Source organism: Anomalospiza imberbis, chromosome 14 (assembly GCF_031753505.1).
Source record: "Anomalospiza imberbis isolate Cuckoo-Finch-1a 21T00152 chromosome 14, ASM3175350v1, whole genome shotgun sequence".
NCBI classification, from domain to species: Eukaryota; Metazoa; Chordata; class Aves; order Passeriformes; family Viduidae; genus Anomalospiza; species Anomalospiza imberbis.
This window is the reverse complement of record NC_089694.1, coordinates 10,611,524-10,629,256: the sequence shown is the minus strand read 5'-3', so window position 1 is coordinate 10,629,256 and position 17,733 is coordinate 10,611,524. Positions and strand designations below refer to the sequence as shown.

General features: G+C 37.1%; 1 protein-coding gene across 2 annotated transcripts in view; it reads left to right on the top strand.

The window, feature by feature from the left end:
* TENM1 (teneurin transmembrane protein 1) overlaps positions 1-17,733 on the top strand; it is an 838,901-nt gene that overhangs the window by 355,990 nt on the left and 465,178 nt on the right. Inside the window, exon 4 of one of the 2 annotated variants that reach the window (XM_068204864.1) lies at positions 5,112-5,213. The exons of the other annotated variant lie outside the window; for it this stretch is intronic. The gene's annotated coding sequence lies outside the window, so the exon portion shown is untranslated. The remainder of the gene's footprint in view (positions 1-5,111; positions 5,214-17,733) is intronic. 2 annotated transcript variants of the gene reach the window in all.

The window sequence follows — 17,733 nt, the reverse complement described above, 5'->3', positions numbered from 1 at the left end:
CTGTACAGCCTCATATGACATTCATACTTGATAAAGACAAACCCACTGTCTATTAATCAGTTTGGTTTGTTACTAATGGGCTTATTATTAATACTAAAGTACTGTTATAACTAATTTCAAAAAATACAAACAAAAAAAGGAAGCATGCAACAAATCTTCGGTTTTCTTTTGTATTTTTATAAACAATTCAACAGTAACAAAAAAAAAAACCTCACAGCCGCTAAATGAAAGCTAGGATTTGGCTTTAAAAACAGTAAATACTACTCTGAGAATAGATAGAGAATAAATAGATCAATTGTAGAACTTATTATGTGAAGAGACTGCTTTCTAAATATTAGGGTAAAGCATCTTGGACTTTTGATTCAAATTTAAGCCTGATAACATAATTAATATTGAAGAGAAGCAAAGGTGATCTATTCATGTATCTCAATATTGATAACTGAGCTGCATTTGCAAGAACAGTGAGCACTGACATAATCTGAACATCACACCTCTCCTCCAAAAGAAAGAGAGTCTCCTCCTGGCTCTCAGCAATTGAGAGCAGGGATGTGTCTCCAAAAGGTGGGATTTTTTCAGAAGTGTTGGAATGATTTAGAACCCCACTGGGACTCTGTGTCTAAGAGCTGTGCAATTCTATCCTCTGAATATTTAACTGTGCTGAAGTAAACATCTGAATTTAGTTAACTTCAAGCGGATTAGGACATCACACCACTGAACACATTGTAACCCACAGTTTAAATGCAATTTTCTGATTTGATTGGTCTTTTAGTTTGTTAATTACAATAAGAAAAAGTGTAAGATGCAATATATTTTTGGTCTTTTTTGCTAAGGAATGGAGGCTTATGCTTCACATCTAGCTGGTTTTTTCCCTGGTAACTTTGAACCTATTTTGGAACACATTTCATGAAGAGAGAGAGCTCAGAAAGGCAGTGAGTTCCCACAACATGACACTCCTCAAAGCAGTTTAGTTATCAGCCTTCAAGGGTTGGGTGGGGAGCCCCTATGAGCAGCCCTATACCTCTTTCCAGTGAGGCTGCAGTGTGTGTCTGCTCTTCCTAAACACCACCTATTGCACCAGGAGAGAAATGACATCAGCATTCACACTTGGAAAGTTTAGTCATGGACTACTTGGGAACTAAAAATTAGGCTCTGAACCAGACTTCATCAGTTTTCTGTTCAAGATATTTCGTGTTTCAAATGCTGTGGTTTTGTGCTGGGTCAATCTCATTACTTTTAAAAAAGAAATTGTTGAAGATAACTTTGGATTAGATGAGAGCTCATATAAATTGTGTGTGTATATATACAGACACATATATATATATATATTATAATGTGAGCTACAGCTGGCTTTATAACTCTGTAGGCAGTTAAATGTAGAACTGTCAAAAAGGAAATAAAGGGAATTCACAGAAATGGAACAGACTCTGAAGCTTAGGAAAGAATATGGTTAATGAAATACATCCACTTAAAAGGCAGTGCTACATAAAACGTAAAAAAGTGCAGGTTATGAATCTCAATAGCTTTGAATAATCTCAGACCATTGCTACAGAGCCAAGTTAGCATGGCCCAGATGTGGCACTGGATAGGAAACAGCCTGGGGGAGAAGACTTCTTCTCAAATAAAAAATCATATTCTATGTGGCGATATATATATATATATATATATATATATAAGTTTTCTTTATCATTCAATCCTATCAATTTAAAATAGGTACATTTTTAAATTTTGGCCTAATATTATTAGAAAAAATGAAAGTCTTGTTAAACTTTGTGGCATTTTTATGTCACCCACAGGGTCTTTCTGGTTTGGGGTTTGTATCTAAATCACTGGGTTTTAAAATGCATTTTCTGTATGATTTCAGTTATACTTGTGAATGACTGGCATGTCTTAAGTGAAAGATCTCTTGTCCCTAGTGGTGGTTAAAGTCAGAGCTGTCGTCTTTGAATTATTTTATTTCATGAGCTTTTAATCACACCCCAAGGACATGTCAAGCTCTTGCATGCTCTTTCTTTCAAGTGTGTTCTTTCACAAATACAGGCTGTGGGGGAGATGCTGTTATTTCTTCTCTTGTTCCACTCCAAGCACATATTCATCATGGCAGGGTAAACTTATAAGAAATCTAATATCATAGTAAATTGCAATTTGGTTAGGTGTGGCACACTTTCAAAGGTTCAAATGTTAGGTGGTTGTAATATAACAGCTAAATCAGTACAGAATGTGTTTTCAGTAAATCAATCAGTGCAGTCACTCTCTAAATAAATGCTCAGTTTGTTAATTAGATAGTGTCAGTTGCCCTCAAAATGATCTTTGTGACATTTCTGTGAATGTAAATTAATTTGAAGACATTGTGAGATTTGTTCACCACTTTATTGAATTTTCTATGCCTGAAGCATCAGTGAGTATATTTATAGTAAAGCTATTGAACAATTTTGTTGGTTTTTTTTCAGTTGCTGTTCTTATGGATCCCGATTGTTATGTTCCTTTGTCTCATATACAGCACAGCATCTGAATGTCCCAAGGGTTCCCATATTTTCAGGGGGGACCTAGCAGCTGATCTGTCCTGCTTTTACTGCTCAGGATAGGTTATTGTCCTGTTTCTGGCAGGTTTTGCTACAAAAGTGTAATGATGTCTATTGTGACTGCTGTTATTTTTGTATTTGTTATTTTATAGCTTCATAGGTGCATATATATTAGGTGGGGACTCAGTATCTGAATGCCATTTAGAACACCAGGCTCTAAAATTGCCTCCTGTGAAACTTCAGTAATATCTTTGAATGGCTATGTATTAAATGACTGACTCAAATGTTTCTTTGTGCTAAAGGGAGCAGTGCTGCTTAGAGAGCTTGCAGTTTGCAAGACATTTTTGAAATGAGCACCAGGAAGCACAGTAGTTGTATTTAACATTATTTATTGATGGAGAAGTAAGTGAAAGAGTGATATTTGGACCAAGAATTGTTTTCAGGTGCAAATAGCCTGTTTTCCCCTCAAGCTCATTTCTGAATTTCAGGAGAAAAGACAGTCATAAACCTCTAAAAATATCTGAGGCTGAATTGCCAGTGCTGAGCATTGTTGCTTTCTCTCTGTGGTACGTCAGAAATCCACAGATATGTCCTTAGCTGAATGCTTGGAGTTCAGCCTTGTAGCTGACAGGGTGGCCTGCTTCTACTTTGGGTTCCAGCTCTGTTAAAATTCCCAGTGCTCCTGCCAGCCTTTCTTTAGGTGCCTTTGCACTTAATGAAGTGACATCAGCTGTGTCCTCTGCGTTACCTTGCAGGCTGAGGCAAGGTGGACATACCTGGGCAGTAGAAAAGATCTTGCTAACACAGGAGCCACTGGAAACAGAGGGTGCAGGATGCAGACACTGAGCTGAATGCCTGAGCTCAGGTTTGCCTGGATGGGGTGGGTACCAGCCCTGCCTCATCAGCTGCTGTACTCTGGCTCTGGCACAGCCTCTCTGTGCTTCTGTGCTGTGATCCCCGGGCTTCTGGGAGAGCATAATGGGGCAGATGGGGACCATGCACAGAGATCTCATCTTGTCATTGCAGGTTTTGTTGACATAGTCTCTGTGCCATGCAAAGAATCTGCCTCTGCTTTCCCTCTGCAGCAGCTTTGCAAGCAGACTGTCACACATTCGTTGTTGTGCCTTTTAGCTAATCAGTTCTGGAAAGGAAATGATGTGCAAGATAATCTGAGCATGGAACATTTCTATTATCATCATCTTGACCACAGATTACCTCTTCATTCCAAAAAATGCTTCTGATGTGATGCTTAGAGAGACATTGCAGTAAATTTGTTCTCCAGAAAATTACCTTTAATGAAAAATATTGCTGTCATAGTCATAGACATGTTTAGTCTCTAAAACCCACATAGCATCTTGGAGCACTCAATCAACAAACAATAAAAAATGAATCCAACATCCATTGAAGCTATCATCATGCAAGGAGCTTTTGCATGATGGTCTTACAGCAGTTTGAAATGCCACTTTCTGTAAAGGCTTTGGATATATTTGCCACATTAAATAATAACTATGTATATAATTGAACACGCTTAATGATAACTCCTTGCCTACTACAGAATGTTTACAGAATTCTAGTGGCCTAGTGTGACTGAGGTCATGGTACATAAATCTGATTGTAATCCCAAATTAAATTTATATAGACTTGTTGTGCAATAACAGCAAAGTAGGAAAATGGAACAAGCCTCCTCCCCAATGTAGCTTTGAGAGCTTGGAAAATTATAGCTCTGCTGGTCAGATTGGTTACATGGGAAGTTATTCCTGGTCCATTGAAATAATTGTATTAATGTCACGTACTGTGTAAGAGTCTGGTCTTATGGTCTTTTGAAATATAAAGCGTGATTCTCTGACAAAATATTAGAGATGTTCTGTGATACACCTGAGATATTTTGTACTGTATGTCTGAATAAAAATTACTAATGTGAAAATATCTTATTTGCAGAAATAAGCAAGTCACTCATACTCTGGGTTGCTTTATTTTGTTGGTTATTTGGTTGTCGCTTGCCCAATACTACAATTTATGACCTCTGACTCTCTAAAAAATTGCTTTTATGGTTTACTTTTATGGAGGTTTTTATGTTTAGAGCCCTTTCAAATCTTGAAAGAAATGAAATTTCTTTCAGTATCTTTTGTCTTGAAGCATGAGTTGTTTAGCATTATGACTTGGTTGCATTTGAGTCATGTTGCTGTATAATGGTTGTACTCTGTCACGTGTTCATGGGGCAAAGAGCAGCATAAAGAAATAGCATTTTGAATGCTACACCATGGGAGGATTCTTAAGTTTTTCAGAAAAAAGTGCTTTTTGAACTTAAAGCTGAAATCAAGTAAATTCTGACATTACCAATCATCAGTGGACGACTTCTCCAGATGAGAACTAACCCCATCAGCTTGTGTTAGCAGCTGTGCACACCCCCCTGAAATATTCTGTTAATGATTATTTTTCAAACATGGTTTGACTAGCAGGCTGTATGCCTACTGAAATCAAATACAAAGAAGTGTAGTGGAAGCTACCTAAAACAAGATACATGAACTCACTGTCTGCTAGTAAAATTAAATTATTAATGGTTTAATTTTTTTTTTTTTTTTTTTTTCACAGGATTTGAGGTTCCAATTAAATCTGTGTTTGGGCCATTGCTTTGCCTGCCAGTACTTAATCTTTTTCGAAGGCCTCATCACTTATCTAAAAGAAAAGAACGAGGTAAGGAGAAAAAGTAATGAAATGCAGAATAGCAAATCTGTCAAAGGAACAGAAAGTAGCTTTAAAAAATCCAGGATCAATGACATTAAAAAATTATTTGTTGAGCACTAAATGTGTTCATGTTAGGCATGTTAATTGTAAAGAATCTGTATGTACTGACATACCAGTATGTCCTTGCACACACTGAGGGTTTTGTTTGCGTTTAAGAGATTTACTGTTGATGTAGCCACAGGACACAAATGAGTGATAGGAGTAGTTGCTAAGTGTACTTCTCTGTACTACTGAGTCCTCTGTAAGATTGTTTGACATGTTAATACTGAACAGTTTACTATAATTAACATTTCGGAAGTCATTTAAAATTCACTTTTGGGTCAATCTTGATTTACGTTCTTCAAATGTGCATAATGCAACACTGGGTAAAAGGCTTAAACTGTTTCAGTACTTAGATCCGTACTATCCTTTGTTGTTGATAATAGATCTGTCCAAAATACCTGGAATTGACTTTTGCTATGTCACTTAGGATTCCAACAACATACAGCAAGGCAGGCATAACTAGAGGTGACAGAGAAGAGTAGTAAAGTGATTTAGCCTTGACAGGCTAAGGATGTAAGGCAGATATGGTTTGAAAAATATAAACCTTTCCTGAGTTGCAAAAGTATAGCTTGCAGTGGCCACCCCTGCAGCCACTGCTGACATGCACAAGAGACAATATTAGGATCTCAGTTCTTTTTTTCTTTTTTTGCCCGCTCATTTTTTCTGCATGCTCACATCCCTTCCCAGGGTCAAGTTCAAACTAATATTAGCTGGTGCAGAGCAGGCTCAGCGGCTCCTTAATATGCTTTCACCTCAGGGTCTTTATATGAAAACCAGCAGGTTAGAAAGTTTGTTGCCCTCTCCCCTTTTCAACATAAAATATCATGTATTTGGTTTGGGAGTGTTAACCACACATCTTCTCTAGGGTCTCTCTCAAGGATGCTATTTATAGTTTTGCTTTTCAAGCTGTGTAAAGGGGGTTATTAAGTAGCTGGGAAAAAATGTTTAATCATCAGACCATGGAAAGCCATAGGCCAGGCAGAAAATTGCTAGTGGTATTTGTCAGCAATAAGTAAAACTGGGTTCAGTAGGTGTGTTTTTAAAGCACATTTGTTGCTGAGGGGAGTTGTCCCTCCACATCCAGAGCTGATGATGGAAATGGCTCACTGATAGAAGCATTCCTGAAGTATGTCCTAGAACTTCTATCAGAAATTATTTTTACATGTGTAGATTGTTGGCTTTGCTATCTAAATCCTTTAAGTTTGCCAAATAACTTCCAGGTTTCTGAATCCTGTCTTGCTGTGTCTTACAGCACAGTTGTCTTCTCAGTTGCCCATCTACCACCTCATGTCTGTTTAAATTTCTCATGGTATTGGTCTCTGAGACTAAAAAGATGATGAAACCACAAACATTTGTATAATTTAACAAAAATTGCTCCCTACCATTGCTTGTGGAAGCAAGATGGGATGCTTGTATAGAATCAGTTACCGACAGGGTCCATCTTCAAAAAAATTAATTAAGCTTCAATTTAACTACTCTTAATAGGATTTGAATATAAAGCACACTTGATTTGTCTGTTGCTCTTCAATTTTCTTTCCATTCCTCATAATTGCATTTCAAAGCTCTTCTTTCAATAGATAAACATCTCAAATTTATTTTTTAAAATATTATCTTATATTGCCTTGTTTAAGAAAAATTGCCTTTTTTACTCTCCAAACCATCCTGCTTCTTAATGTGCTGGTGAGGCATGTTAACAACTTAAAACAGATAATCTTTGTAATTATTAGCTTCTTAAAAACATAATTATCTTCTGATTAGTGCAGATGACATTAAAAAAAACTTACACTGAAATGGTGCCTAAAATGAGTTATGTGCTAACTAAGTATGCAGTTTAATTGGGACCCCTACTGATACTGAACACAGTTGGTTTTGTTGTGGTTTGAAACAAAATCAAGACTTAAATGATTGCAATGTTGTATCTGGGATGTCTGAGTGTCTGTACCCCCAGTAATTTTAAACTCATTCACTGACATAAGTGATTTTTTGGCCCAATGACTGATATTAACATGAAGGTGGAATTTTGAATTTAAATTGTTCTAACATTCTAGTGAAAATACATGGCTTTGCAGTCAAAAAAAGGATATTGAAAATGCCCTGGCTAAGGGAAGGCCACTTTGTGAGCTTCTCTGGAAGATTCTGCAACAGAAAGAGACCTAATAAATGTGCCAAGTTTGGGAGAGGCATTTTAGTCAGAATCTGCCCCTTTCCAAGATGTGAGGGTCAACAGTGAAAATGTGTGAATGCAGGGAATTTCCAGGGCTCTGCTCAGGGAATCAGACAGGCTTCCTCCTTGTGTGCTCTGAATATCTCCCTCGTCCTCGTGGTACGTTTATCCTGTCTGCTTGGAAGATGCTGGTATTGGATGTGAAAACCTGTCCTGCAGCCAGAGCAACATTTACTTTCAGCTTATAATTTCTGTGTTTAAAACCAAACACCATTGTCACGCTTGTGGTTGGCTGGGATCATGTTTATGGTTTATTATATTTGCAGTTTCAACTGTAAACACAGAAAAATATCTGCTTTGCTTGCAGAGCAGCTTATTGTGCTTACTGAGCACTAACAAACCTTATGCTATGGATGAAAGAGTGTGATTTATCTGTGTTCTTAAGTGTACTAGGTGTGTGATAAGACATCACCCTCATAAACTGGGTCTTATGCTGTGATTTCATAAATTCCTGTTAGCTTGTACAATCAGGGAAGTTCTTAAGCACATGAAATATCTGTCAACATGTGGCTTCTCACCACTGCAAAGTCTTGATAGGGTTACAGGCCTTCAAGATGAAATGTGGTTTCCTGGACAATTTGTGTAATGGATCTTTGGGGTATTCATACTTTCAAGACATATGTGGATTTATATGCCATAAAAGATAAAGCATGCTTTGCAGCTTCTATTCTAGATATAGCACCGTTTGAAATGCTTGAGATTACATCCCTACAGTGGATGGTTTGCTCTGAGGATCTTAAGCATTCATTTCTGCTGTTCCCATATCAGAGATTCTCTATTAATATTGCCATAGTGAAACAGGAGAGTGACTGCTGGGAATGTCCAGGCAACCAATGAAAAATACTTGGCAACAACACTGTCCTTTTCACTTTTATTAAAGGTTATGAGAGCAATTTACAAACATTAATAACACATTACAGTAACCTCCTGAATCTCTGTGAGCATTTATTTCTAGAAAACTTAACCTAAGCTAAAAGTAAGTAACAGCTATGCTATGACAGTGGAAACAAGCCATTCTTTTGATGGCCTCCCTTTTTTGTGGACCCTCTTGGACATCCATGGAGTTTAGTTTCAAAAAATGCTCATGGGTCACAGTTTCCAATCTCTGGACTCCACTTTTTGAAGATAATCTTTCATTATTCCATCAGAGCTCTGGTCTATCTTGAGCTTTTTAATAGCTTGAGCTAAATTTTGAAATCTGAAGAATAAGAAGGAAAAAAAAACAATAACAACACTTCCTAATAGCAGTATTCACCTTGTTGGAGTATAGAAACTCTCTTAGAATGACTGTGTTCAATGTTCAATCAGTTTTACACAGTTGAAAGTTTAGACCCAATTGCAAATTAGCAATAAAGAGGAATAGTCAGCAATTCAAGTGTCAAATAGCAGTCTTCTCTGACTTTGACAGGCATTTTATTATTATTTTTCGTTCTTCCTCCCTCCTCCATTATTGCATAAATATCTTGTTTCAGTTTTACAGTGTATTCTGTATGATAACAAACTTTTTGATTATAATTTGCTATACCTAACTATGATGGCTTAATGTAGGGCAGTAACTACTGAATTATCAAGTGTCAGATTGTGCTTGCCAAATTGTGATGCTTGTGTGACATCAACTTGTCTCACTGAAATGGAACCTCAGTGCAACTTTCCCTTCACAATCCATTAGCAATTTACTTCATAGTAATTCCAAGAAAGGACTACAGAGTCAATGTAACTTACAGAGATAACAAAGCAGACAATAGTACACTTCATTCCTTAGTCTTTTGTGTAACAAAACCTCGTTTTGATATTAATGGAAATCTATGATGTAAAGGTGATTTTTTTCACAGGGTCCAGTACTATAAATCATATGTAAATGTACACTACCATTTGAATTGTGATCTCATGAACTCTCCTTGTTTCTACTTCTAACATCAAGAAATAGTTTTAAAGGGAAGAATAAAAGCACTTCTTGGAGAAATCCTGAATTATCTAGCAGTGAAATTTCATTATTCCTTTAGTTATGTACATAAAATAAAAAAATGAAGTTGTTGTAGAATTCCAGCAATGCAATTTTTCAGCAATGCACCACAGAGACAGTTTCTTGCAATATTCCAGAGCTCTGTCCTTTAAGATAAATGTATGTTTATGCAGTTCAAATTATTTTACAATCTTTAAAGTATTATTTTACAAATCACTGATGTATTAAGTTGGCTTAATCATCTGTCTGTATTTAGGCTTCCAAAAGCACATGTGGTAGAGATGTTTTGTGGTTCTTCGAACATCTGTAAACCAGTGAATCAGTAACAGGAAAGATAAAATGAATAATTCAAAAGATAATGCTAGCCAATGGCCAGAGATACTCAATATTATTATATTTTTGGTTTTCTGCCTGTAGGCCATAATTTTATATATAAAGCATTTTTTGGAGTAAATAAAGCTGATCACTATATAGTATAAATAATACTAGCACGCGCTTTTGCTAGCATTAGAAGGATTGTACCTTCTGTGATACATTTTGCTAGCATCAAAAAGGCAGCAAGTGATTAAATATATATATTCTGCCTGACAATTTCAGTTATACTTCCAAAACCATAATCATGTTCTTTTCACCTTCTGGCTGTTAATGCTTTCCAGCAGAAGGGAGGGCTGTGACACCAAACAGCAGCTCCCAGGGCATGGGATTGCTGCTGGAGCTGAACACTTTGGTGCCTTGTTTAGAAGGAAATCAGCACTGAGTCTCCCTCCTTAGGCTGTCAGTGAACAGTGAGGCTACAAATATCAAGGCACTAGAGGAATTCAAATCATGCTAGGCACAAGAGCTCAAAAGTGACTTTTATCCCAATGAAATTCTACCAAGGCTTGCAGCAAGATGGTAGTTTCTAGATCTTTTTCTCAAACTCCCAAGAGTGTTTGTGCCCATGTCTGAACTCCCTGCACTCTCGTGTCGGGGCTGTGAGACCATGCACAGCATTCATGCTGCTCTCAGTAGTACATGACTTCTACAATACTGCTCTCCAAGCTGCACTTCACTAAAGACTACACGTAATGGTGTGGTAATAATAGAAATAATTGTACCAATCATTTTTCTAACAGCTAATAGTAATACCAGAAATAATATTATAAGCAGCAAGCTCTTTTCTTGCAGCAACCTCTACTGTAACTCTCTATATTCCCAGAAAAATTATTTTGAGATTTTCTTGGATTTTAAATGTTACATAGCGTTCAGGTAGCTTAGTATACTAACGTTCTGTCTCTAGAGACTTAGATAAAATTTTGTGTAAGTAGACTGATCTCATCTAATCCCTGGTACGCATTCTTCCAAATCTTAAACCTACAACTGTAGTCATGTCAAAGTAATGTATTTTTTTTGTTTAACCCAAGTAGCTCAATACTTGGATTAAAAAAGAATAGGTGCAGCAGGCCAGGACTTACGTAGGTAAGAAAGCCAGAACAGTGGTAACACTGTCTTGGTGGCACCATTCATTGTCATACATGTTAATTCCAGCTAAAAAACTCCAAAATTATAAAAGGGTGTCAGCTATGGGAAGAAACTGTGCAAAACCAAACCAAGACAGCATGTGTAAGCTCTTAATTTAATTACTGCAGATTTATTTTGATTTCTATCTGAACCACAGCCAGCAGGATTGTATTTGCTAGAAAAATAGATAATTTCAATGCAATCAACTTGTCTCTTTATTTTTTATTCCTTAATTTAAGAAGATTTTGCATGTAAAAAGAAATTTATATAATGAGATAAAAATACTGAATATATCAAAACTGTTTTAGCAGCATGGCTTGTTTCTTGTAGTGTCAAGAAGTTTAGGGACAGCAGCTTGGGGAAAACTAGATTTTTCAGGGCATTACTCCCCCTGACTCCTTCAGAAATCCCCTTGGAAAAAAACTGTTCTCTCAAATCCTCAGTGTCAGGAAGATTCTTGCTTTCAACTGGGTAGGTACAGACATGCTACAGTCACCCAGCTCTTGCCTTTCATCAGTGGGATGTGTAAAATTTGCAGTTTCAGCACAGCTTGTCCAGTGGATCTCTGCCTATGTGCAGGCCAGCTGTATAACTAGGAATGGAAATTTCAAACCTGTCTCAGTGCATCTCACCAGGGCTCAGGCAGCAGCACTCTGACATCAGCATGCTGGGCACTTAGCCATGCCTTTCTCAGTGCTCTGCCACCCCCAAATTTGCCTTAGGTAGGGCATGTCTGCAGTCATTCCTTACTCAGAGCACTTGGAGATTCTCTTCCAGAAATCTGATGGCAGAACTGCTGGGAGCCATCAGCTGTGAGAGAGCAAAGTGAACTTCTAGAAGACAGGTTACTTGTCAGTGCAGGCTGTTTGAGCACTTGATGTAGTCTTCCCCACTTAGTTGGGTTTTTTTTTTTTCCTTCTCAGTCTCTTTAAAATACAATTACAGTTCACTATCCAGGAGCAAGGGACAGGATTTGTTCCAAGTGTTGGAAGGGGTGAGTATGTTCTCTTAGAGAGTGTGCTGCAAAGAACTTCTTCCTGGCAAAGAGCAGATTCTGGACAAGCCACTGTCCTTTGATGGTTCCTGCAGGATGTCAGATACAGAGCAGGCTTGGCTCTGCAAGTGACATTCAAGTTCATGTATGGACAGTCATACCAAATAATGCTGGATGGACATTTTCAAAGTCATCCAGAAATAGAAGTACAGACAGAGACTGGGGGAAAGATTGAAATATAATTCAATGATCCCATATTTATAAATTATCTAGTATCTATAACACTTTAAAATAGAATTTATTTGCTTTAATAATTCATGGAAAGTTCATAGTAGGTAATTTATTAATAATACAGCGTCATCAGTATGGATTATGCCCAATTCCTATTTCTATTCTATTGAACCTACTGATCTGTCTTATGGCAACAGCAAGAAGCTCAGTTTTAAACAGTGAAAGGAAGCCTACTACCTTGTTTCGAAAATAAAATATGGAGATATCTGTGGAATAAAAAGCTTCTGTTTGAGGTCAGGAATAACTAAAAACACAGAAGGAAGTGTTTCTGTTTAGATAATTGCTAAAGGTCACTATGCAGAAAAATACTGGAATATGTAGGCACTTAGATTTGAGTCACACCACTAAAATCAATGGAATGACTTCTATACTTATTGGCATAATTATCCTATTGAGACATTTACTTAAGTGTTCTGCTGATTCAGAGCCAGAATACACAAGCATGCTGAAAAGGCAAAGCCTGTCACATTTGAAAAGTACAGTTTGCAGTTTCCCAAATTCTTTATTATTCCATTACTAATTTCAGCTGCTTCATGTACACTTAAAACATAAATTACTATTGACCCCACAAGAAGTGTGTAGATACTGGTTTGAAAATGGGGGTTTTATAGCAGTGGCAATCAGTAGGAAGGACTATTTATTTTTATCTCTGTTCAGATTTTTTCTTGTTTTCAACAAGCAGGTTTCTCAAGCTGCAATACTCTGACATTGTGTCTGAAACAATTTGCTGCAGAGTAACAAATCTCGATGTTTTCAGAAAAAAAAGCCAATATCTAGTTAGCGATATTGCTAAAGAGAATTAGGATTGTAGTTCTTAAGAAGGTAGATCTGTTTGCTTCACAGAGAAGATTAAAAACAAATTTGCATCAAATATGTCATTCCAGCTATGATGATTTCATGTAAGCACTGTAACAAGTGAAAAATTGATGAAAATTGGAAGCAATGGAATGGGTTGATTAAGTCCATACCCAGAACTGCACACTGTAACAGCACAGCTGATTTTCCATTACACTCTGCTGCTGGTGAAGCCAGACCTCCTGGTGGCTATCAGAGTTTCTACTACATGTGTGAATGTGTGAACAGCCCATCTGCTTCGTAAGTTTTAGGAGAAAGGAGTGGGAGGAAAACTCCTATTTTGATTGTATTTTTAAGTGAAGGTGCAGTGCATTGATTGCACAAAATAGTGCTCAAGCACAAATTCCCATTTTGACCAAGAACTAAACTTCAGCAGCATTTGCTTTGGTTTATGCTGCTGCCATAGTGGGTAAATGCGGGAGAACTGGCGCAAGAATGTGTAGGTGAGGCTTGTGTTTGATGTTCAGCACTGTCAGGTTGAAACTGCTGGGAATGGTGGAATTGCTGCTGGTAGTGGCTGTAGTTCCTGGATCTCTCTGAAGTTATGTGGGAGAGGAAGTGTATTTAATCCCTTGCTTTCACAGAAAACTGGTGTCTTATGTCTGTGTGCTGTCAGTCTTACGTGGGTAGCTGTTAAATCTGGCTAGGGAGTATCCATCAGTAATGATCAACAATTTTATGATAAAATAGCAAAGTTATTTTGGAGTAAGATCTGGTGGCTTCTAAAACGTTTTTTACAAAGCTGATCTATGTACTACATTAAACACTATTTTCTCCAAAACTATCACTTCTGATTCAGACATTGCCTCAAATAATTTTTTTTCTTATTTAGAAAGCAGAGGAAAAAATATTCAGGGTTCAGGGTTTTCTTTTAAAATTGCTTCCTTTTTTTTGACTGAAAATTTTTCTCCAATTCTTTTCGTCAGTATTTACTATAAATAACAAGCAGCTGATTTACAAGATGCCTAACAGTCTTCTATTGATGGCTGTATAGAATTTTACCAGTTGCATGGGATTTTCTTGTTTGGGCAGCTCTCAGGCTTTACCTGGTACAAATCTTTCAATGGCATCACGAGATAACCGGCACAGCTGAGGTATGAGAGTGTTTTATGATTGTTTTTTAAATCAGTACATTTTCACTTTTAGAAAAAACAAGATATCTCAATAAATGTAGAAAAGGTTTATGGAACCATAATAATTGATTCATTTAAAATCTGATATGTTTTCTTTGCTTTTCAGCATTCCTTGCATGTAAATGTTGGTCATTCCCCTAAGACGTGTGTTGTATCCCTTGGAGTTTCCCCTTCTCTAATGATGAAAAGGTTTTCCTGCCTTGTGTGATACTGAATTTAAATTATTCAAATAGGGGTGTGTGCACATTTCAGGGTTTAAGAAGGCACAGTATTTGATTTATAGAAATAATATGCTGACTTAAAATACAAAAGCAGTGCTCTGCAGTAGAACCACCTGCATCCTCCTCAACTTAACACAAAGTACAAACCATTAAAAGAGCAGCATAGTTAACATGAAGAGATTTCCAGAAACATATGATTGTGAAATACCTGCTCCCATACATCTGCACATGGGAAGAAGGCAGAAATTCATTCTTAAATCCTTCTAGCAAAAGTGTTGCTGATCTTCAGACGTTTGTCTTTGTATTCTTTCCCTTACCAATTCCCAGCCAATGGATAAGGACACAATGCATTACTACTTTGTGTGATTCATTCCTTAAAAAACAATCTGTTCTTTTAGTGGCACTTGTTATTAATCAAGGTTTTTTCCTTTCATTAGAGTCGTTGTTGGCTCAATCACTTCAGTATATGTAATCACTAACTTTTTCCATTACACTGGTGAATAGGTGCTCTTATATGTCAGAGGCATGCTGGTACATTTAGTATGATGCTTTGCAATTTCAGTGAGAACATTAATGGCTGAAGTGTGATTGCTTTTTTTTTCCTTTGAGAGAAAAAAAAAATGTGTAACATGTTCTCCTTAGAGAGAAAAGAGAGAAGAATGATGGAAATTTCCAAACTCAATTTATTTTTGTATCATTAGAATGTTGAAAAGTACCAAGGCATACTCTTGCAGAATCAATCATTTCATAATGTATCTGCAGAGGCCCTGGACTTGCCTATCCTGAAGAGAACGCTGAAAAGGCTAAAGTATCAATTTTGTACAATAGTCCGTGTATTTGCAGAATATAGCAAAAAAAATTTCGCACTGTTGCAAATGAAATGGAGGAGGGAGAGTGTGTGTACATAAAACCTTTATTGACGTGGTATTGTTTTCTGTGCAAAATGTTCTGTGTGGAACAAATAGAAAGACAAAGGAGATGCAATACATCACTGAGTAGGTATTTATATTTTAATGCAAGAAGTCAATCACTTAGATAACACAAAAAAAATTGTGACAAATATTTAAAAAATTAATTAATTTTTTAATGCAAAGGATGCTTCTTTTCCAGCAGTGGGAGATTGTTCTGACAGGCTTTAAAACCAAAGTACTTTAAAACCAAGACTAAATAAATAAATATTAAATATGCTACACAGCGCTGTTTTTAAAATTGGCCTTCTCATCATGTTTTCTCTGAATTTTTCAATTATCTTTTTCTTGATTTCCACTGATGACTGCACTTTTCCTTTCCAGATCTTGCATATTACCTGGTGGTTTTTTTGGTTTGTTTTATTTCCTGTTTTCTTACCTGAGCCTTACAGTTTTCATTCTATAATACAGCAAATATCTGTCTTTTCTCCTTCCTTGGTAATTGTTTTGTAAAGATTTGATGAGAAATCTTCCATTCCCACAGCTCCAAACAGTTAGCTTTTATTATTAGCTTTTTTCTCTTGAAATCATTCTGTCCCATTGCTGGGTTTTACTGCATCTCATTCCAGGAGCCAAAGCATCTTGCAAACTCCTGATAAACTTGGTCTTTTTCTCTTAGCTCATTTAATCTATCCTGTTTACCCTTTGCATATTTTCCCCAAATTAAGTTTGCACATTTTAGCTTTGCCTCTTTTTTCATTCATGCTACTCTGTACTTCTATATTGACTTTTTACCATTTTTTCCTCCTACTTTTTGGAACATTCCTCAGAGCCACCTCTCACCCTCCCAACACATTCATGTGCTCCATTACTGAATCTCCATCCTAACTTGTTGGATAATATGCTATTTGTGAAAGAGATCAACTGTACTATTTTCAGTCTCATATGTTTTCTATAGTACTTAAAAACATGTCTGGGCCTCCTTGGTCACTGAATTTTGTGTCCGATGCCTTAAAACTGGAAATTACAAATAATTTAAAATTATTATTGTAAATCTAACAGCAGTGATAAAAAAAAACAATGGTCAGATTATTCAGATTATTTCATTTATCCCGGAAATGCACATCTGTCTGTAAAATAGAAAATTTGTTCTAATGTTTTATACTAGATCTCCTAATACAGAAATCAGGGGTCTCGTCCAGATCTCATGTCCATTCTAATTCAGGATGGGAATTCTTCCCCTTGTATTTGATTCACATGTGTCAGCCACATTGTATCAAGGAGTATTTTGGTGAGCATCATATTAGCAATTATATCTTTCCTTAGTTTTCTGTGAGCTCATTTCCCGAGGAACCACAGGTCCCAAGGTATCAGCCCTTTTGCCAAGGACAGCGGGCTCTCTTTGCCCTTCTCCCACCTCACTGCTGCACAATGGGGCTGAGGTGTGAAGAGAACACCTGGGGCTCCCATAGGCAGGACACACTGCACTGATGCCTTAAGTTTTAGCTTTCATATTTTTTAGATTCCGTACTGCCTTAGCGTGTGACTCTGAACTTCAGATGAAGTGTTAGCAAGTTCTATTCACAGTTCAGTCAGACAAAACAATCCTTTTCCAGCCTGAGAACCTAGGACACTGGTGCATCTTTAGGCCCAAAAAGTATAAACAGCAGTAAATTGAGGAGAGCAAACTGGGAGGATGGGACTTCATAAGCTGGAGCTGTAATTGGACAATTGACCCCAATATATTAATGGAGCAAAACTTATAAAGGCATGAAAGCACATGACCCAGAGTCCATATTGCATCCATTTTGGTTCATCTTGGGTGGAACCACGGCCAGGCTCTTGCACTGCCCAAGGTGTATCCTTTAAAGGCCTTTTAATAAATCCCGACTTCATTCCTTTAACGCTGTCTAGCCTCTGCTCCCGGTGGCCTCTTTAGGCATCACACTGCTGCCCAGTGTTTCTCTCTGCCCACATTAACACTGGACACTCACTGATTCATCCACACACACTCTGAATTCTTGCTTGGAAGGTAACAAATAATGATGCTCACAATATTTTGAATATGATGATTTAGTGCTATGATCATTCTTGATAACGTTTCAATGTAATTTCTTAATACTCTGATGCTCCTATTTTTGGGCCTACTTTTTCACTGGATCCCACATCTAGGTTTTTATAGTCCCTTGAGAAATAAAATCAAATTAAGTGAGTATACATTGCATTTTGGTGCAGCATGGATCATTATGCTGGAATATAACCACCATTTAGGAAATGGCCATTATATAGAACTTTTCAGAAGCCATGGAAGGCTTCTGAAAGCATTCTGTCCCTCCTC